The following is a 21,826-nucleotide window of genomic DNA, read 5'->3' as shown; positions in this document are numbered from 1 at the left end:
GTCTGTGGTGTTTTATTACGGCACACGTTCCCTCGAGGGCTGCATCAGTCAACGCTGCCTTCCTGTTTTCAGTGCTCATACCACAAACAAGTAGCCTCTTCAGGATCTATTTGTGCCACATTTTTCATATTTTTATACTTCTTGTTGGTGACTTCCTGTTAAAAATGGCCCCCAAGTGTAGTCCTGAAGTCCTGTCTATTGTTCTGAAGCACAAGAAGGCAGTGATATGCCTTATGGAGAAAGTATGTGTCAGATAAGCTGTGTTCAAGCCCTGAGTTATAGCTGCTGGCTGTGGGTTCAATGTGGATGAATCAAGATTACATATTAAATAAGATGTCTTTAAACAGAAATACACATACAACAAGGTTATGGGTTGATGAGTTGATGAAAACACTGTGACCAGAGGCTTGCAGGAACCTAACCTTGTATTCCCCTAGGAACAATGGTGCAATATTCAGTAATTCAGTTTTCATGGTGACTATAGACCATAACTGCAGCATATAATGAAAATCAACTGGGTCCAGCAATTCCACTTCTGGGTATTTATTCAAAGGAAATAAAATCACTATCTCAGAAAGTTATCTGCACTCCATGTTCACTGCAGCACTATTTACAATAGCGAAGACATGGAAACAACCTAACTGTCCACTGACAGATGAATGGATAAAGAAAATGTGAGATACACACACAGTGGAATAGTAGAGCCATAAAAAAGAAGGAAATCTTGCCATTTGTGACAACATGGATGAACCCTGAGGGCATTGCTAGGTAAAATAAGTCAGACAGGGAAAGACAAACCTATGATCTCACTTCTATGTGGAATCTTTAAAAAAATAAAATAAACTCCTAGAAACAGAGAACAGACTGGTGCTTGCCAGAGGCAGGAGGTGGTGGATGAGAGAAACTAGTGAAGTTAATCAAAGGTATAAACTTTCAATTGTAAGATATAATGCACTACAAGATGACTACTGTTAACAATACTATATTGTACATTTGAACGTTGCTGAGAGAGTAGATCTTAGAAGTTCCCAACACAAGAAAAAAAATTTGTAACTCTGGGTGGTAATGGATATTAACTAGACTTATTGTGGTGATCCTTTTGCAATAAACACATATCAAATCACTGTTGTGTTGTACACCTAAAACTAATACAATCTTATATGCCAATTACATGTCAATAATAAAATAAACATATTTTAAAAGTCCACTGTAAATGTTTTTAAATAAATGAGTTAGGAGTTCTGCTCTTTGCTACATTGCTCTCTCTGTGCATCGACCTCCCTGAACCTGCCACTCTTCTCATTTTTGAAGTGGCAACTGCCAGCATACAGACCGGTGAAGTTCAGCAGATATGCTCAGGAAAGACAAGAGAAGGAAGAGCTGGTCATTTCTCGATGCTCATTACTAGGAAAGCATCCTGATTTGCTTCATATTGTTCCAAGGACGGGCTATGTTACTCAGGCACAGGCATCAGCATGTGGACTAAGAAACAGAAATTAAACGCTTAATTGGGCAGACAGGTTCCAAATGTCCTGTTATTAAAATTTTTTAATGCCATGCCCTCCCCCAGTTTACTGGCCCATGGAATCCAGCACAGAAGATACCCAGACAATAATAAATGAAATGGGCAGCCTTTATTAGCTACCTGGCATGAAAGCACACCTGCCTCAGAAGAGGGAAACCTTTGACCCTATTTCTTGAGTCACTCCTCTGGCGCCTCTCCTGCCCCGTGGAGAGGTCAGGGGTTGTGGAGTCAAAGAGACATAGGTTAAAACTTCAGCCTCAGTTTCCTTATCTGTAAGTTGGAGTTAATAATACCAATTTCAAGTATTATTGACAGGATTGAGGGAAATTAAGTGCCATTGCAATCCCTGGCTCATACTGGATTATTCAGTAAGTTTCTCTGATGTTAGTGTCTTATTTTGCTAGCTCACGTTTATTTGTGAATATCATCTCTCAGCAACCACTTCTCCTGGAGAAAAAAGGGGACTGTGTCATCCTTTCAGCCCTTTAGCAGTTTTATTGTGCATCTACTACTTACCAAGCCCTGTGTTATATGGAAAAAGCAGAAATACAAAGCTCATAGAAACTTGTTCTGAAGGAACTCTCTCTGATGCCGATGCTTATAACTTCATATCTTAAATAATAATGTCTAAGTATCTTATATTTCCCTAATGCAACAAACAGAGTAAAAAGAGATTTAAGGAATCAGGTCTAGGGCTGTACAAATTCTGCCGAAGATACTATTTGCATGTTGGTGGTGGTAGGAAAATCTGAGAAGACTTCCTGGAAGAAGTGATGCCCCATCTAAGCTCTGAATAACACCTAAATTCAGAGAAGTACAGACTGAGTGAACAAAGAGGTAGCTGGGAGAAAAACTGAGCAGCCTGATTTTCACAAAAGCATATATCTGAACTCAGAGGGCCTGAGTGGAAAATCATGCAGTGAAATACATGAAGTTAAATTTCTTTCAACACCTCCCATGCAAAAGCCAATCTTGCTTCTTCCCTATTTTTTTTATGAAGTTGGAGTTTTTAAATTTATTTCCTAAATTATATAAATTTTGAATGTTCAATTAGCAGACTTAGAAAATTCAGACAAATGAGAAATTCATTCAAATCACCCACATTCATCTTCCCTAGAGATAACCACTATTAATATTTTGGTGAATCCCTTTCTATAGTATTATGTAAGAGCGTGTGTGTGTGTGTGTGTGTGTTATACTGAACATGATATTTACAAACTAGGATCATGGTGTCCATGTTGTAGAGCTTACTATTTATCACTTGGTTAACATGTTGCAGACATGTTTTCAATGTCAATAAATATATAACTCTATTGTTATCTTTAACAACTGTGGAGTATTCCAATGAACTTACATATCATAATTTATTTAATCCATCCTTCTTGAAGAGCTCATTATGTGCCTATGCGGGGTTTTGGGGATTTTCCTGTTTTGTTTTTCAAACACATGATCTATTTTTTTCATTGATATATTAGAGGTGTACAATGTAATGATTCCATATTTGCATATACTGCAAAATGATCACCACAATAAGCCCATACATAGTTACAAAAATTTCTTTTCTTGTGATAAGAACTTTCAAGATCCACTCTCTTGGCTACTTTCAAATACCCAGTACAGTATTATTTACTATACTCACCATGCCATATATTACATCCCCACAATTTCTTCATTTTATAATATGCCTGTGTGTGTGTGTGTTTGTTGTTATTGTTGTTGTTTTAAGTAGGCTCCACACCCAACACAGAGCCCAATATGGGGCTTGAACTCACAACCCTGAGTTCATGACCTGAGCTGAGATCAGGAGTCAGACGCTCAACTGACTGAGACTCCAGGCGCCCCTAATGTGCCTGTGTGTTTTAAAGATTGTTCTAATTAGTATAAAATAAATATTTAGTCAGATAGAACATTTGAAAAATACAGAAATGTAGAGATTTTCCATTTTAACTTGCTCATAAAAAATAATTTTGAGGAGCATCTGGGTGGCTCAGTCGGTTACATGTCGGCTTTCAGCTCAGGTCATGTTCCTGGGGTCCTGGAATCAAGCCCCGAAATGGGCTCCCTGCTCAGCAGGGAGTCTGCTTCTCCCTCTCCCTCTACCCCTGCTCGTGTGCTCTCTCTCTCACTCTGTCTCTCTCTCTCAAATAAATAAAATCTTTTAAAATTATAATAATAATAATTTTGAATCAATATAAATTATCTAGGACAACAAATATTTATATCAATATAAATTATCTGTCAACAAACTGGTTTCACTCCATATCCAAGACATCCAAGAAATTCAAAACATGATAGTAACACCTGTCTGATAATGTATATAACCAGTACTGAGTTTTCCTGGTAGCTGACCTCATCCTCTTTTTTTTTTCTTAAAGAAACATCCAGATACTATAATGCAGATAATCAAAAAATTGCATTATGTAGAATTTAAACTGTTTTAGGATACATGTATGCTTTTTATAAAAAGCAAACAAGTTCTACAAGACAAAGAAAAATATGTTCAACGGCTTCAAAAATCATTTGGTCTGATATTCTCACACTCAACTGATTTTGGAAATACATGTTTTAGATATAAGGAAAGAGAATAATTAACAAAGGTAAACTTTCTACATCTCATATTTCTTTAATGCTTGCCATTTTATTCAATAGAGTGTGTTAATTTTTTATCAAAACAAAATTAACCTTTTTTTTAAGACATGAGAAATAAAAAAAAAAAAACACGAAATCATTTCTATTCTCTCCGTCCACTGTTAAAACCTTGGTATGTTTCCCTGCAACCTTTTTCTCTGCACTCTTAGTAGCCTATTTTTTACACAGCTGGGATCATTGCATAAATATAATTTTACATTCTGCTTATTTCAATCATAATGTAAGCATTTTCCACTTATAAACTTTTCATAAACATTTTTAATGGTTGTATAATATTCCATTGAGCAGCTATGTAATCTTTTATATAATGCTTCCCCTATGTTTAAACATTCAGGTTGTTTCCATTTTTTCTCTATTATCCATAAAGTTTTGAGCTTGATGCATAAATCCGGGTCTGCACTTTAGATTATTTCCTTATGAGAGATTCCCAGAAGTGGAATGACTAGCTCTAAGGCAATGAACATTTTTCAGGCCTGTGATACATATTGCCAAAAAGCTTTCCCAAAAGGGTTGTACCACTTCACACTCCCGCTAACAGTGTTGCTCTTTCCATTTTTAATAGCATCATGTGACTGAAATGGCCAATAGCAAGGTTTGAATAAATGATCATACATCTCACCAGTGAATTATACAGCCCAGGAACTTGATTATGAGGCCTGCATAACAACATGGAAAAATAGTTATGCGGTAATGTCAAGCAGAAAACAGAATTGAATGTAATTGCCATTGCAAACTAAAAAAAATAATAATAACAAGTCTGCATAATGATGAGGAACTGGAAAGAAAAAAAATAGCACTGACATGCAAGGAGAAGTGTGTCAGGGTGAGGATTTCAAGATTTATCACTGCCCCTCCGGTTTTAATCATTTTCATTCTCGGTTAATTTCACATTATCTCTCCATAGCATACATTTAATTACAAAAACTTTAAACATGGGCAAAATGTTCAGACTACAAAATTGCATACTACAAGATTTTTCAAAAGCTGCTACTGCAGAATTCTAGCATTTCCAAGGCTGGCCCAAGCATTTTCGTGGCTAAAGGATCATGGTGGTCTTTTCTGGATTCCCAGAAATAATTAAGTCAATGAATGGAATTTTCTCAAATGTAAATTCTCCCATAATTTTTTTTCCTCAAACCTCTGGCAAATGCCACCACTCTTCTGCAAGCAGATGACAAGAATGAAGACTTCACAAATAGTAACAGAAAACCACTGAAGCAGCTGGTCGCATTCTATGGATCCTGCACTCGTGGTTGTTCTATTTTACCCAGCATGGACGACAGTCATGCTTTCTGTTAGCAAGACTGCTCCAAGTCCTGTGCCTTAGGGCGATCCCCCAAGAGCACCGTGATGTCAGTTGCTGAAACTCACCATCTGAAGAGACTTGGGAAAAGCTGAATTCTTTTTTTTTTTTTTTTAAGATTTTATTTATTTATTTGTCAGAGAAAGAGAGCACAACCAGAGGGAGCAGAAGGCAGAGGGAGAAACAGGCTCCCTGAAGAGCAAGGAGTCCGATGGAGGACTCAATCCAGGACCTGGGATCATGACCTGGGCTGAAGGCAGACGCTTAACCAACTGAGCCACCCAAGCGCCCTGGCAAAGCTGAATTCTGACGCTTCCTGTCTCTGCCCTGTTCTGGGTGAGAGAAACACGGAGGACAATATAACCCTGGGCTGATGGGGTCTGATCGCCAGAGGTGATGAGAAAAGTGACAGGCTCCTTGAGCGACACCCCATCCCCACCCCAGTGCCTACACCAGTCTCTCCCCTCATGAGTGCACACTGATTTGAAGTATAGCTACTTAAGCTCTACTTCAAGTGTGATCCAGGAACCAGCAGCAGCAGGGCCTCAACAATTTGTTAGAAATACAGAATGCCAGGGCTCACCCGAGACATGGAGTCAGAAACCGCATTTGAACAAGATGCCCACGTGATTCACATGCATAGCACAGGAGCACTGGGTTAAACGACACGGCTGATGTCATTCTTCTACCCAGACACTGGCAGTGGCTCCTGTGACCTGAAGGAAACCATCCAAACTCAGCAATCTCATCCCAGCCTAGCTACCTAGCCTCTCCTCAATTAATCCCCGTGTACTTAACATTCCCTGAGTACACCAGGCTTTCTCAAGCTCAACAAAGCACAGCTTTGTATTTGCAGCCCCTCTGCAAGAATGTCCTTCTATAAAAGGTGAAATCACACTCAACCTGCAAAACCCAGCCCAAGACCTCCTCCATGAAGCCTGCCAGGCCTCCTCCCAACACATTCCCCCACTGCTTCTCCCTCTGATCACCACAGCCTTCATACATTAAGTACTCCATGTGGGTATGTGTGTGTATACCCTACTCCTGTGCGTGCTTCTGCAGATATTTAATCCATGTTTGCTAATGAAAATTAATGAATGAATGAATGAATGAATGAATGAACATACGAATAGCACTACCTCTGGTTCTACAGCAGAATCGCAGATGTGACTTTCTTCTATCCTATCTCACAGGGACATCGTGAAAATCAGATAAGTTTTCTGCTAGAAAAGTAGTTGTAAACCACAAAGATCTGTGGGATTTAGATTAGCCCCAGCACTTCCCAAGGGCCATTCCTGGATCTGCCTGGGGTTGACCCTGTGATAATGACCTGAAGGGAAACTGATACACAACAGATTCCAAGGCCCCACCTGCAGGGATTCTGATTCAGAAGGAATTCTGCATTTTCAGGTGGTTTCAGTATGAAGCCCAATCTGGAAATGGCTGACCTGTGAGGCTCATCTCATACTCCTTGACCCAGGGCCTAGACTAGTGTGAGGGAAGAGAGGTACTGGGGCCCTCTCACTCTCAAGGTTGTGCAAGTGCACAGTCTGCCACCTGAGAGAGGACCTCCTTAAAAACCATGCCTCCGGGTACCACTCTTGCCAACCCTTAGTGCTGGTCCTGCCTTGACCACCCCAGCAAAGCAGGCCCAGGCCCAGTGTGTTCACTCATCTGCACCCAGCTGCTGCTGCACGGCCCTCCATGCCAGCCATCCTGAGAACCTGGCTGGAGCCTGCTGCATGGGGGAGCTCCCAGCCCTCGGCCACAGGCAGGCCCAGGTGAGCTGAGGACAGGGTGTCCTCAGGCCCTTGGAATTCCAGGCCCCACCACTGCAGCCCATTAACGGTCTGTCTTCCCTTAAGTGGGGAAGAGGCGGACTGATCCTAACCTCATGCCCCACGAAGTCTGACCACCTCAGGGCAGCAGGGTCCTTTGAAGAACCTAGTGACTGGCACCCAAGCAAGCAAGATTTCCTCTGTTCTTCAGACCCTGAATGCCGGCCCTGAGCGATGCTGGTGGTCAGCACCCCATCAGGCTTGTGGGGTGCCGCGCGTGCACAAGGACAGGTAAAGGCCCACCTTCCAGGCTGGTCACCACCCCTTCTACTCCCTAGAGGGCACAAAGCTGGCTCCCTGACTCTCTCTTCATTCCTGACGGGCTCCCATGGCCGTGTGCCTCGCGTGTATCAAGCTCAGTGGAAGCCACATGGTGTGTAAGTTTCTTTTTTATCACCATCATGAGCCTGGCAAGGTAGTTTCTATTATCACTACTTCACAGGTCAGGAGACTGAAGCCCAGAGGCAAGGGAATTTCCCCAAAGCCACCGAGCAAGTCCATGGTAGGGCTGGGATTCAAGCCCAAAGGGCCTGCCCCTCCTCCTGCCTCTGAGTTTGTTTTTTCACACTTTATGCCCCCTGCTTTGCATTCCCAAGTCTCTCCTCTGTTTTCCTGGAGCTTCTGCAGACAACAGCCACCAGCAGCCTAGGGTTCTGGCCGCTTCCCCTGAGGGTACTTCCTGGAATCTGAGACTGGATTCTTTAGAGGCTGTGGTTGTGTGTGTGTGTGTGTGTGTGTGTGTGTGTGTATCTGTGTGTGTATATGCGTGTGTGGGTGCACATTTGTACCAGGGACCTATTTAGCAGTCTCTGACATCTCAAAATAACCCAAAATCCCAGTTATCAAAATATTAAAAAGCAAAATTGTGATACAATAATATGGACATCTTTATCAACGTATCATATAAGATCTAATGGTGCATATAATTCCTAAGAAGTGGTGGCATAAATGATATCTGAGGAATCTACAGCAATTATCATTTGATACAAACACATCTGTAGTTTCTAGATGCAATACACAGACACACACACTCACACATATCACCACAGATCGGCAAAGCCCAAATGGGATGGAATCTACTGCCTTCAAAAAAGCTAATGGCGGGTGCCTGAGTGGCTCGGTTGGGTAAGCGGCTGCCTTCAGCTCAGGTCATGATCTCAGGGTCCTGGGATTGAGCCCCACATTGGCTTCCTGCTCAGTAGGGAGTTCTGTTTGTCCTTCTCCCTCTACCTCTCTCCCCCACCCACAATTACTCATGCACATGTGTGTACATGCACACACACACTCTGTCTGTCTCAAATACAAATAAATAAAATCTTTTTTAAAAAAAGATGCAATGCAAATGAGCTGCACAGACCCCACCTACTGACATTTCCTTAAGGCTTTTTCACTCACAGTACTTACACAAAAAATCTCATTGCGTCCCGAGGATTGCCCAGAAAGAGGGTGGTATGCCCTTTTTCTTAAAAAGGTGGAAAACAAGGGCTCTCATTCCAGGTCACAGCCAGTGAAAGAAGGAACCAGTGGATCCACAGACCTCTCCTGCCCGCTCTAGCACTCTGAGCACTTTATCAGCCTGGAGCTGAAACGTGTATTTAGATGGAGAAGAGAATGTGTATGTGTAAGGATCATTGCATTTTACATTCTGATTCTCCCAGAATTTGTTGAGGCTGCCAGAGTTACTCAAGCAATCCATATCACATGAAATACACTTCTAGAAACAAACTGAATAGGAATGAGTCACTAAACAATCCAAGGTATGGCAATGGAAGGCGGGAATGCCCAAATTCAACAGGCTGGCCAGCATGGGTGCTGGAGATCAGATAGGTGACAGTGAGGGCAGATGGAGGAGGTTGTCAGACAGCAAAGAAAGGGGTATGGAATATCTCTGATTCACAGAAAATGGGGACCCACCCAAGGTTTTGTAAGAGAGGCAAAACCCATCAAGAACTGTGCTTCAAGGTCACAAGGCTCCGCTCAGGGCAACAAACACCTCCTGGTTTGCTCCCCACAGGTCCTGTGCTAGGCATTGGGTGAGGGCTGGAGAGAGTCAGGTGGGGGTGGTAAGGGAGAGAAAGAAAACAGAGTTCCAATCTCCAGAGAGCAAACAATCTCCACAGTACATCCAGTATCAAGACAGAAAAGGTCTCCGGGAAGGCTTACTGGGGGAGATGAGGCCTGAATAAAGGTTGGATGACAAATAGGAGTGATCCAGGTAAGGGGCAGGGGGCTACAAGGGTCTTTATAGCAAGAACAGCAGTTTTGGAGAGACAACAAAGGTAAATAGGGCAGGGGTGCTGAACACCTGCTGTCTGACCCCAGACTCACACTGCACACTTCTTCGCTTTGCTCTCTGCCCTGGGAGGCTGACCTTTACGGACTACATCAGTGATAATCTTGACTCTGACTTCTCAGGTTCAGTGTATGGGAGGTCCTGGCAGGAGATGGGAGGAAATGGGGAGAGAGGCTGATATATCTATCGATCCTCTGCTTCTCTCCCCTTGACCCTTCAGGTCCCAGAGGAGTGGGCAAGATGCCCACTATTACTAGTCTCAAAGTACTGCCCTAATGCTTTTTGGTTTCCCCAAACCCCACCCAACCCTTTGTAAAAGTCACTTTATTAAATACCCCCAAGTGTACAATCTGTGTTCTGCTACAACCATGACTGATACAGTAGGCATGGAGATTTGCCATTATCTAGATACAACAGGACAATTGTCTAAACTATGGGAGAAGCAGGGACACTACCTTCTGGATATGCAGAACTCAACAGTTAGTAGAGACTTCTCATAGGCATGGACTTATTCACAGCTCACAACTACCCTGAAAGCACCGGGCAAATCAGAGCTACCGATCATATCTCATAGATGTGGAAGCAGAGGCCAGAGGCACAGCTGGTCAGTGAGAGAGCCAGGGCCTGCAGCCTGATTTTTTTCAATACTAATCTAGTCCCTTTCTACCAACACAACTCTAAGTAGGTCTAAAATGGAGAAAGAGATTCAAGAGGTCTTTCAGGTACAAATACACATACCTTCATCAGGAATTAGTGATTCATTCAACAAACATTTATTGAGCTCTGACAGGGTTTGCAGACCTGTATTAAAAGTTGACAAATGAAGAAGATTAGATATGGGGAGAAGGAGAATGAGTCAGAGGAGAAGGGGTGGCCCACAGGGCAGTGAACAGAGAGTGGTGGCCCTGGGATCAGGAGACCTGGCTCCCAGACCAAGTCTATGAGCGGTGGCTCTGCTCTGGTTTTAAACAGAACAGTCAAGTCAGTGTCAGGTGCAACTGCAAAGTTGAAATCCCTTTATCAGCTCTAGACATTTTACCAAGACTTCATCACCCAGCCCTTGCTTATCTTTTCAGTCGCACTGCAGGAGACTCTGTGCCTCCCACTCTGCTACCCAGGCATTAGGGCTACGTGCAGTTCCCCATAACCTGCACTGCCTCTCTTACCTGCAAAACTTTGCACTCACTGTTCCCTGTGCCTGAAAGCCTTTTCCCTACTCCTCAACCCACTTTCTTTACCTGGAATATGCTCATTCAGTCTTCAAGATTCAATTCAGGCTCATTATCACATCTTTAGTAATAACCAGCACAATACCAGACAGAGAGAAAGCCCCTAATGTTTTGGAATTAATAATTCAATTAATTTAGTAATAATAATAAAATAGTATATGGTGAGTATATTCTGTCTCCATGGGATAATAACTGAAATACCAAACAAACTCTCTGAAAGCTAGAAACTTGAACTTGATTACAGAGTAAAGTGAGTGGATGGTTGGATAGGTGGGTGATGGATGGATGGATGGATGGATGGATGGATGGATGGACTGAGGTTAGGTGAGTGAGAGAAGGTGGACAGAGGGGGGAATTAGAGATTTGAGTGGCTTCATGAATGGATAATTGGATGGATGGTATGGCTTGCATGAACTTGATCAAAAGGAATTTGGGGACCCAGGCTCGAGGTGGTAAGATAGGGCAGAAATCGAACTGGTGAGTTTGGGACTTGGAGCTTGGTATTAGAAGAACACAGGAATCTCACTAGCAAATGTAAAGTCTGCTCGTGGACAAGTAACCATTAGCACAAAGCTCCCAGTAGATCAGAATCTGCTGTTCCAGGTGTATCCCTGAGGATAATGCCAGCCATGAATGTCTGTTGACTGAATGACAGGACCGTATGTGACAGAAGCCCACTAGGTTAGGTCTAGATACAGAAATCCAACCTTTTGGCTTACGGGAGCTGACAAAAACAACGGTGATTCCTGTGATAAGCCGACAATGAAGTAGAGGGGGATGATGAATGGGTGCACAAGCTGCTATTAAAACAAGGTGGAAATTCTCTCCTAGCATCCAGAGCTTTTACATGCAATTGTGCACACAGAGCACCAGGTCCTAAAGCAGCATGCCTTCCCCTCGGATTCTTCAGCGGGCTCCCCTTCTGTGGGCTTTCTTGAATCCCAAAGTGTTCTGACAGGCAAGTCCCATGTTGCACTGCTCCTTGGGAACCTGTGCCCCACCACTTCAGTCCCTGTGGTCTTCCCCACATAGAGGCTATTCAGTGCTTGTCAAATCTGTGCCTTCCAGAGCTGCCAGAGGGCTGGAGAGAGCCCCTGGAGAGCAAACCAATGTTGCTGAGCCCAAATTATTAGGGTGGGGCTGGGTGTGCTTCGGAGCCAAAGATAGAGCATCCACAAGAGTCTGCTTTCTATGATGGCCTGCACTGAAAGAGATTCTTTTTTTTTTTTTAAGTACAAGACATACTTTTAAAGTTAACGAGAGAGAGAGAGAATTCAGAGTTAGTGAAGAAAACAAAGAGAAGGTTTCAGAAGTACCTTAGCCTTGACCAAGCCCTTCCACATCGTTTCCATTTTGATCGCCACTAGATCCTTCTGAGGAGGTTCTCTCCTTTGGCAGCACGACAGAATCACCTGGAGAGTTATTTAAAATCCTGATGCCTTGGTCAGATCCCAGAACACATACGTAAGAATCTCAGGGATGGAGTGGTTCCAAACCATGGTTAATGCCAGTGTCAGCCCAGGTAAGGACAAGTATTCTGGGTACTATCTCCATTTGCCAAGGCTTGGGAGCCTCCAGAGGAGTGAAGTAAGTTGGTTCCAGGTCTCACAGCCTATAGAAGTGAGTTTCAAAACCCAGTCTTCTGTCCACTCTCAGACCCATCACCCTCCGTGTTTTCCCAGGTGTGGCTCCCATGACCACCTGAGAAAAACAGTTCCTAACATACTGATACCTTAATGCATGCAAACACCCTGGTATGCACTTTACTTGCATTCACTCATTTCACCCCCCACATAACACTCGGGTAGTTCCACGGTTCCCTGCTCTCTGATAGTTCACTTTACACTACTTCACTTCTACGGAAGACCTACACTAATACCTGTTTTCCCTAACAGAAAGAAACCCAAAGAGGACTTTTGCTGTTATGAAATGGCCTTGGCTTCTTTGCTCTATGCATTTTGGCTTACAGAAGGTTTCATAGGAATGCCGTACTTTTCGATAGGGCAGAAACCTGTGCCACAATTATCTCTAGTTTACAGATAAAGAAACTGAGGAACAGAGAGTTCAGGCCCTTACCTAACATCACACAGTAAGAGGAGCTGCCATTTAAAGATCTCCTTTGGCCAGCAGGAAGTGTCCCTGTTCCCTAGGACTCTGTCCTAGGCCCTCTTCTCATACTCTGCACTCCCAGAGATCTCATGTCTTCACATGGCCATGTTCTTACCAGACACTCCCAAATCGTTGTCTTCAGCCCATATTTCTCTCCTGAGTTCCAACCCTTTAGATCCAAGCACCACTGGGATATGTCCTTTGGGCACTACAAAATGAACAGTTTCAAAAAATTGATCATGTTCCCCAAAATCCTTGTTCTTCACATGCCACCACTCTCAGAGAACTGGACCACTAATCACTTCTTTGACAGTCTTTTAAGAAATGACTGTCATCTTTGAATCTACCATTTCCTTCATTTCCCCATAACCAATGAGTAACCTTTCCTATTCACTCCTTCCTCTTGACCACTGTCCCACTCATGCCTTCAGCCTTGTACCACACATGGGAGTGTTATCCCAAATGGCTACCTTGCCTTAGTCTCTTCTCACCCACTCTATGCTATGACTGATGACTCTAAAACACAATTCTGCTCATGACACTCCTACAGTTGTCTCCAATGTCTTCAAAAAGGACAATTATCCAAATCCCTCATTTGGTTTTCAAGGTATGCAAAACCTTCCTGGATACAAAGAACTTAAGTTCTTTGGCCAATAGCCAAGAAAGGACATTGGCCCAGAGTCTGAACATAAGAGGATGATATCAGTCCTAGAAAGAGGGACCCTGGTATAAGTGGAAATATTACCAACTTCCCATCTGCACTAGAGTTCCAAGGGTCACCTTCTCCATGGAACAGCAGCAACAGCTCCCATGCAACCCATACATTTATAGATTGAGGTTCTAGCCCCATTTTCCACCACCCAGTCCCTCTGCTCACACCACATGGCCTCTTTATTGTTTCCTATTTGCGTCATACTATTTCATGTTGCAGCACTTTGGTGCCTGCTATTCTTCTGGCGTGGAATGCCCTTCCTCCCTTCCCTTCCTGGGACACTTACTCAAGCTTCTCCCTCTGGATTCCAGGAACCCTTGCTGCTGCCTTGCACTGTGTCACCTGGCACACTGCTATTCATTTATCTCCCTGCATCTCCCACTAGCCTGACTTTGCATCCAGTACCACAACCACTCCTTACCCTGGGCCTGGCAAATAGCTGATGCTAGATGTGCTGTAACACTTGCTTAATGAATATTTTGGATAAAGGAAGAATTATTTCACTACAGAAGATCACTGTTGATCATGCAGAAGATTCTCAGGAACCGTTTACTATCATCTTCTAGAATATTTTCCAGGCTTCCCTAACTAACTCAATCATTCCTGGAGTGGGGCAAGTCCATGAAAGTCCTATTGGATACGGTAAAATCTGGGCTGTAGCATCACACACAAGTCTGCACATAACATAGAACCCTTCAGTCCTTTGATCTCCAAGTACAAGTTAGCATTTCTGGGAGAATACGTGCCTACGGCTTCAACTTGATATTTGTAAGAACTGTCCTTTAGGATCAGAACAAAGCCTAGGTAATGATGCACTATACCTAATGAACCAAAAATAATCATAATAAATATAGACATTATGAAAGTCTTTCCATTTTCTGGCTGCTATCAAACACCATAAAAGTCATGCAGTGGGGAAGAGGAAGTTTCCACAATCAACAGATTAGTTGCTCGTCTGATTTTTGTTTCTTAGTGTTTTTCTGCTACCTTGTTTTTGCCTATTTCAGCAGCATTAAGATACCTGATCTATAATCGGATGTACCATTTTCTGCTTGCCGTCCATCGCCAAAAGCCTGGTTGAGACGACTGATACTTGAAAGAAAACAATCAAAGACAATGGAAACACTTCATTTCCCTGGAGTCTCCTCAAGCTGTTCTTGTATCATTCAGAACACCAGAAAGCCTCAGAATTTGACTGCGATGCTTTATTTCATCATTTACGTGCATCCACACCTGCCATTTCTTGGTGTAGGAGACAGTCACACAAAGAACACTCCTATTTCTTCGGTAACGTTCTATTTTGGAGGTGCTTTTCATTTCAATGTACCTTAAAGTTTTCTCTCATAACCTCACTTAAGAGTTTACCACTGAAAGAAAAAGAAAGTGACTATTGATGCACTCGGTCACTTTTATTTCCTGTCCAGTATGAACTGTAATTCATCGTATTCCGTTTTCCCCTTGAGTGCTACGAAGCTCACTTCTAAGTTTTGTGCATTATTGCAAGAGATATTCTTACACTATGTATCTGGATCAACTAACTCTCTCTTTATATTTCATGGCTCTTGACCTGTCTTCCTTATTGTGACAGTTTTTGGTTTTGGTTTTTTGTTTGCTTTTTTAATGCCACCTCAAATCTCTTTGGCGGAAAAAAAAAAAGCAGAGCATAATAATGTAGTGATGAAGAAGATACCAGTACCCAACCCTTTCCTTGAAATGTAATCACATTTGTCTTCTGAATTTAATAGAGGATTCAAAATTAATGGCTGATTTCAAGCATCTGAAATTTGACAGAGGGCTATGAGAACAGAGTAAGTGCTTTACTCACGTTAGAGGTATGATCTCCCACAAACACTCTCTCATTCAAAACTTTACAGAGCTTAGCACAGTGCCTGATATAGGATAGGAACTCCATAAATATTTGTTGAGTATACGAAGGCAAGTATCATTCATGGTCATCAAAGAAACTTCAGTTAATAGAAAACTTAAAACAATAAAAATCTTCCCCAAAAGGAGGAAGAGGAGGAGAATGGGTAGCTTGTGTGCACAACACTCTTAACCAGCACCACCCCTGTACGAAGCACTGGGCGAAACATCATGTATTAGTAATCCAGGAAGCCTGTATTATTATACTCATTTCACACGTCAAGAAATGGAGGCTCGGAGCAGCTTCCACACCACTCGGAAGTGCTGGGGTTTGGACTCTGGTCTGCATGTTGCTAGCTACAGTCTACGTTCTCCATCACCATCCTGTACTTCATGGATGTTTTTGAATATTTGATACCACCTCTATAACTTGGTCATGTATTCAGGACATGAGACTTGTAAAAGTTCATTTAAATATGACCTTTTTTTCACCTTGTTGATTCCTTAAACAGCTTTTTCATTCTGGAGCCACAAACTAGGAGGAGGCATACTACAGAGGGGAGGATGTGTATGTGTATGATTTATGATATATGTGAATATATGTACTGCATAAAGCACTGAACTCCTCAATCACAAATGCCTCCTCCCTTCAAGCGTACCAAGTGATTTTCCACATCGGTTGTGTCATTTAACTCTAAAAGCCTCAGAGGAGATTGCCTGGCAGCTCAGTCCCTTAAGCGCCTGCTTCGGCTCAGGTCATGATCCCAGGGTCCTGGGATCGAGCCCTGCATCGGGCTCCCTGCTCTTTGGGGAACCTGCTTCTCCATCTCCCTCTGCCTACAGCTCCCCCTGCTTGCGCTCTCCCTCCCTCTCTCTCTGTCAAATAAATGAATAAAATATTTAAAATAAATAAATAAATGAAAGCCTATAGAGTAGGTTGTAGTACTTCTGCCTTCCAGACAAGGAAACTCAGCCCAAGGAGATCAAATGATACAACCATCTCTGGTGATGGCACCTAGATGGCCAAAGCCCACCTGGTTTCAGAGAATGTGCACTATGCCTTTTTCACTGCACAACTGTGACCTCCTCGTGCCCTCGGCCTGGTGCCACCTAATGAGATGGTGTTTTAACCATGAAAAATAATTATTTGTGCATATTCCAAATATTTGGGGTAGAAATAGAGGGTGTAGATATACAGAGGTCAGGAATATTTTGGAATAGATGAACCAGAAGGAGCTGGGCCTGTATGCCAGCTGATCTGAGCTGGATGCTGAGCCTAAGGGGGTATAAGGAAGGAAGCACCTACACCAACTAGGAACGGTGTTTGGATTCAAGCAAAAGGACTACTTTCTGTGTGTACGGTATTAACCCTTAGCTAAACGTGCAGTCAACTAAAATGAAAGGTTTTTCCACAGCAGTACAGCTGAGCCTCCGAGTCTCCTCTCATTCATGCGTCTGGCCTTAAGCAATTGAGTTTGGGATCTGACATGTACATAGACCCACATCCAATCTACCCAGGCTCCTGGTCTCTCCTTCAACACCTCAAATTCCTCATCTCCCTGTCTCCTTTTCATCACCACCTTGAAAACAGTGGACGAGAACCAAACAGACTCACAGCTCCCTGTCACACTTCCGGAGGTCATATGGGGATGTAGGCCACATCAGGCCCTGGCCCTATAGGTTTTCTTACAAGGTCTCCAAACAGACTGCTACTGCATGCCCCTACACTGTTCCCTCTGCCCTCTCTTCCCTCCTCAGCCTGCCGTCCACCCTCTCAAAAGTCCGCTCAGTTCACATGGGATCCCACCCCAAAACTAGAGCACGCCTTCCTCTTACCCACACAGCACTTACCGCATTCTACTGAAGTCACTGCTTCCCACCTCCCTCACTATACTGGGCATTTTCCAGACCAGAGATTTACATCTTATTGTTTTTGTATCCCAAGTGCCTAGCATGGAGCCTCTCACACACCAGGCAACATCAGAAGTCTGCAGAATAAAATGAATGTGGTCCACACTTCAATTCTTGCAAGTTTCTACCTATCCGAACGAAGTCTCTACTTATGAGAATTTATGTTTGTAATAGGTGCCAACATTTTCACAGAACTTCAAATTACATTACCACCCCAGATCCTCAGAGCAGCTCTAAGATATGAGAATCATCATGACCCAGCTCAGACAGAGAAACTAAAGCTCGGAGAGTGACAGTGGCCTAAAGTCACACTGTGAGAAGTAGCAGGACTAGCATCTGGGCCTTCTGGGCCTTCCCTCTCCACCACACTGCTGGGCCTTGAGGGCCAATTGCCAAGTCTACGCTACGTGATTTTTCATGTGTCACCACCATGCACACCACAAGGCCAGTCTAGAGAACATGTACCATGTACTCTTACCAGAACAGCTTTGACATCCCACTGCTATTTCTTATTTGCTGTCCCCAAGAGACTCCATTCTTAGGCTGTGCTCATCTCTTTTCATAAACTGGGACTATCTGGGCACCCGTTCTCCTTCCACCCAAGCCCAAAGCAAGTCCCGGGGAGGGGAAGTGCAAAAACCCTGCCTGCTAGAAAAGGAAGATCCCAATTCAGAAAAATGCCTTTCCACACACCTCCAGGTATAAGAACCCCACCCTAATCTTAGGCTGCCTCCCAAGGATGTAGCTCATTCACATGGCCCATGTTCATCCTGCCCAGGAGGTGTTCCTGGAATTGTCTTGGCGGACACTAAAATCCTACTTGGAATGCACTAGGAACCTTGGTATCCAGAGGAACCCTGCTGGCCATCATTAACCAAAATGAAGAGGATAGCTGATCCCAGAGTAACTCATCTGTACCTATGGGGTGCTTAAAGAAGCACCCACCAGCTGTGACTTCTAAAACTGGAGTTCTTAGGAAAGTGATCTTTCCAGGCTCCCCACTGCCTGGTATTGGAGCTTCGCATGCTCACTCTGCTTCCCTTTGCTCCCAAAATAGGTGTGCAGACATGAGGTCCCAGCTGGCAAGCTGAGGAGGGGCCCTGGACCCTCCATGAGTTTCCCCCTTAGGGAAAAGACACAGGGCTGGCAAAGTCATGTGCTAGGTGATAAATAAGGAAAGAAAGATGTGTTTAGATTTCATAATGGCTCTGTTTCTAACATCACTTTCATTTTTACATTGCAGACAGGATTTGGTGACTCTTACTCATAGTTGCATCACTGAGGGCAGAAGAGAGATTGCATCCTTACCCTGACTGGCCCTCACAGCTGTGTGGCTGAGCTTGGCGGGTCCTGCTGGATCTGAAACTTTGATTCCTTGACCCCCTTTTCTCTCGGTAGCTGGTTCCAAACCTCCACCTCCTCCTCAAATAAGAGCCACACCCACCCCAAACTGGCTCACTCAGCCCCAGCAAGGAAGACTTGGATCCTGCATGCTCAGGTTTCTACCACACTCCAGTCCTGCCTCTTCTCCCACCAGAGCTCCAGGGGCCCATTCTGTCCCTAGGCTCTTCTCCCCGCAGTCATCCCCTCTATTGCAACAGCTCCCCCATTCAATTATGCTCCCATCTCTCACACTGCAAGAAGAACACTCGTCCAACTCCCCTCCAGCTATTGCCTTAGCTCTCACTGCACCAGGCTCAAGACACTTCCTCTGTGGACCTGCACAGCCCACGCTGGCTTCAGGCCCACTCTGCTACTGAAACGGTCTCCCCAAGGTCACCGTGGCCTTTTGTTGGCCAAACCCAGCAGCTGGTCTGAGAGCCCATTACCCCCACCATTGCCCATTCCACCACCCTCCCTAACACTTCATCCCCAATCCTGAACGCTCCTGGCTCTGCAGCCGCCCCACCATCCACCCTCACCTTCACCCCATCCCGACCCAACCACCCCCAGGCATAACAAGCACAAGCCCTCTTTATCAACAGACCTGCCCATGGAAAGAGACAGCAGAATCTGGGAGGGTCGAAGGTACAGTCATGTGACCTGAAAGGTTAGCAGGTTTGAACACATCCCAGAGCATCCATCTCTCCTCACCTGTAATAGGGAAAAATCTCCCAGTTCTGGTGCCAAGAACCCATCAGCCTCTGCAGTGCCTGTTTTCCAAGATTCCTGGAATGACCTAGTCCCCTTTAGAATGACACAATCCTTCTTTAGATATGTTAAAACTCCAGATATCCTTGCTCTGGTCAGATGTCCATCCCTTTTCGGATCTGCATATCTCTGGTCCCATCTCTGTTTTGCTAGTTTATAGCTGGCCCCTTAAAAGTCTCCCTCATTTACAAGTGGCTAACACACTGACGTGCTGCTGCTCTGGGTATCAACAGCAAGGATCCTGTGACTGGCATGAGATCATCACCCAAGTTAGTGATCTTTCCGCCTCCTAGCTCCTTTTCCCCCTCACCCTGGCCCAGCCGTCTCCTTCAGTTCTCCTCAAAGGCCTCCTGAACTCCCTCCTATCCTGCAAGCCGCAGCCCCATCCTGTGTTCAGACAGAACCAATGGGTTTCCCCCTGGGTTCCCTCCCACAACCATAAACTTACCATACTGGAGTACTCATTATTCTTGACATTCTATTAGAGCCATTTGGGGCTTGATGTCACATTTATTTTCATTTTTAAACAGAATGTTAAAAAGCAATTGTAACTTTGCCTGATACCTACACAAACACTATTATGTCAATAAGTTGGTAAATGTTTCACTTGCTGGTTTCCAGCTGCCATGGGGAGAGATCCTACCATTTGCCAGATGCTCAGATGCTCCCTAGAGAACAGATCTATAATGTGTATTATCCGTAGGGGGTGAGGGGGGGAAGGAGGGTTGCAGTAAATAACAGTTTTAGGGTGGCTGAATGTTTCATATCTATTTTTTTAATATAAAAAGAAAGACGTGTAGTGGAAAAAACTTGGGATTCACCTTGGACAAAACTGAACTCTAGTCCTGACAGCACCACTCACTAGCCTCGTACTCTCTGGGACTCAGTTTCATCACCCATACAGTGGGCACAAATGACAGTAAGGCTGCCTGCCTCTCTGGGGATGGTCATGATAACAGATCTGAAAACCCTTTGTGAGCTGTAAACTATTACTCAAATGGGCAACAAAGTAGTTTTTGTCGGCAGCGCTGATGTTTTGTGCTAGAAAGAAAAATTGGGACTGTGAAGAATCAAGCAGCCCACCTTTGCCCTGACCCAACTGGGTCACTTTGGACGTAAGATGCCTGTGTGTATGGTATTCACAGGATTCCTTGGGAGTTAGAGATAGAGGAAATGGTAAATAGTTTCCAAAAGTCAAGAGTCTGGAGCAATTCTTGAGGCACTCAACAGCATTAACCTTTATGCAGAAGTAAATTGTGAACATTTATCCCCACCTCCTCTCCAGCGGTAATAATATTGGCCACAGCAAGATTCACTGACAAGGAAAAAAGAAATTCACTATCTACCCATAACATGAGCCACTGGCCATTCCCCGCCCACCCTCATCCTCCTGGTCTGGCAGCTGAAGATGCCTCCGACACAGATGACCTTGGGCTGGTCACTTCAGTTTCCTGCCCTCCCTCCCACTTCATCTGTCAGCTGGGCACACTGAGAGAGCACCTGCCACACAGTTACTGTAAGAGCATCAAGTGAGGTCATATATTTGAAAGAGTCTGGTAGACATTTAACTGTTTACCAAGCTGTTTACCATGTTAATGATCAGCATTATTTACAGTAAGCACGTGAGACACGTATGAAGGAAGCCTAATGACATTCCATTTCTTAGCCCAACCAGGCAGAAGTTCCTTTAAAAAGAACCTAGTTTGGTGAATTCTCCTTGTACTTAACGGAGCCACAGGGAGAGGGTATCGACCAGGGTCAAGAACATAGTAGCTTTGGGATTTTTAGGTTTAAGGCCTGCCTGCATCACTAGAGATGACAATTTGCATAATCTTGGGCAATTTATTTAATCTTTGTGAGCCTCCAGTTTTTCCTCTGTAAAAAGAGAATAATAATAGCACTTACCTCACAGCGTTGTTATGTTGATTATTCTAGATAATGTGCTCAAAACAATTCACACAATGACCAGCTCCTCGCAATGGTTGACAATGTCAGTTTCTGGAGGTAGACAGGCTAGAGAAAGGAAGGCAGAAAGCAGTGGAAGGTATTAACTGGTAAATAATTTGTATTTTGCTCCATACCACAGGTCATTCTCATCTTAGGAAATACACAAAAAGTGCGCATATTGGCAAGAACTGAACCATGAAAGATGAGAATTGTATTGCTCATGATGCTGGAGAGATGGGAAGGTGACCGCTTCTCCTTTCTCTCTTGTCACCATGTTGCTTGCACAGAGGATACAG

General features: G+C 44.0%; 1 long non-coding RNA gene across 1 annotated transcript in view; it reads right to left on the bottom strand.

Moving 5' to 3' along the window:
* The window catches only part of LOC103678551, a 108,349-nt gene extending 86,789 nt beyond the window's left edge, over positions 1-21,560 (bottom strand). Inside the window, exon 1 of the long non-coding RNA XR_572716.1 lies at positions 21,489-21,560. This is a non-coding gene — a long non-coding RNA (uncharacterized LOC103678551). The remainder of the gene's footprint in view (positions 1-21,488) is intronic.
* Between the last annotated feature and the right edge of the window lie 266 nt (positions 21,561-21,826).

Source organism: Ursus maritimus, unplaced genomic scaffold, assembly GCF_017311325.1.
Source record: "Ursus maritimus isolate PB19 unplaced genomic scaffold, ASM1731132v1 scaffold_17, whole genome shotgun sequence".
In the NCBI taxonomy this organism is placed as follows: Eukaryota; Metazoa; Chordata; class Mammalia; order Carnivora; family Ursidae; genus Ursus; species Ursus maritimus.
Note: the sequence above shows the minus strand (reverse complement) of the source record. Positions and strands in the feature narration are given on the sequence as shown.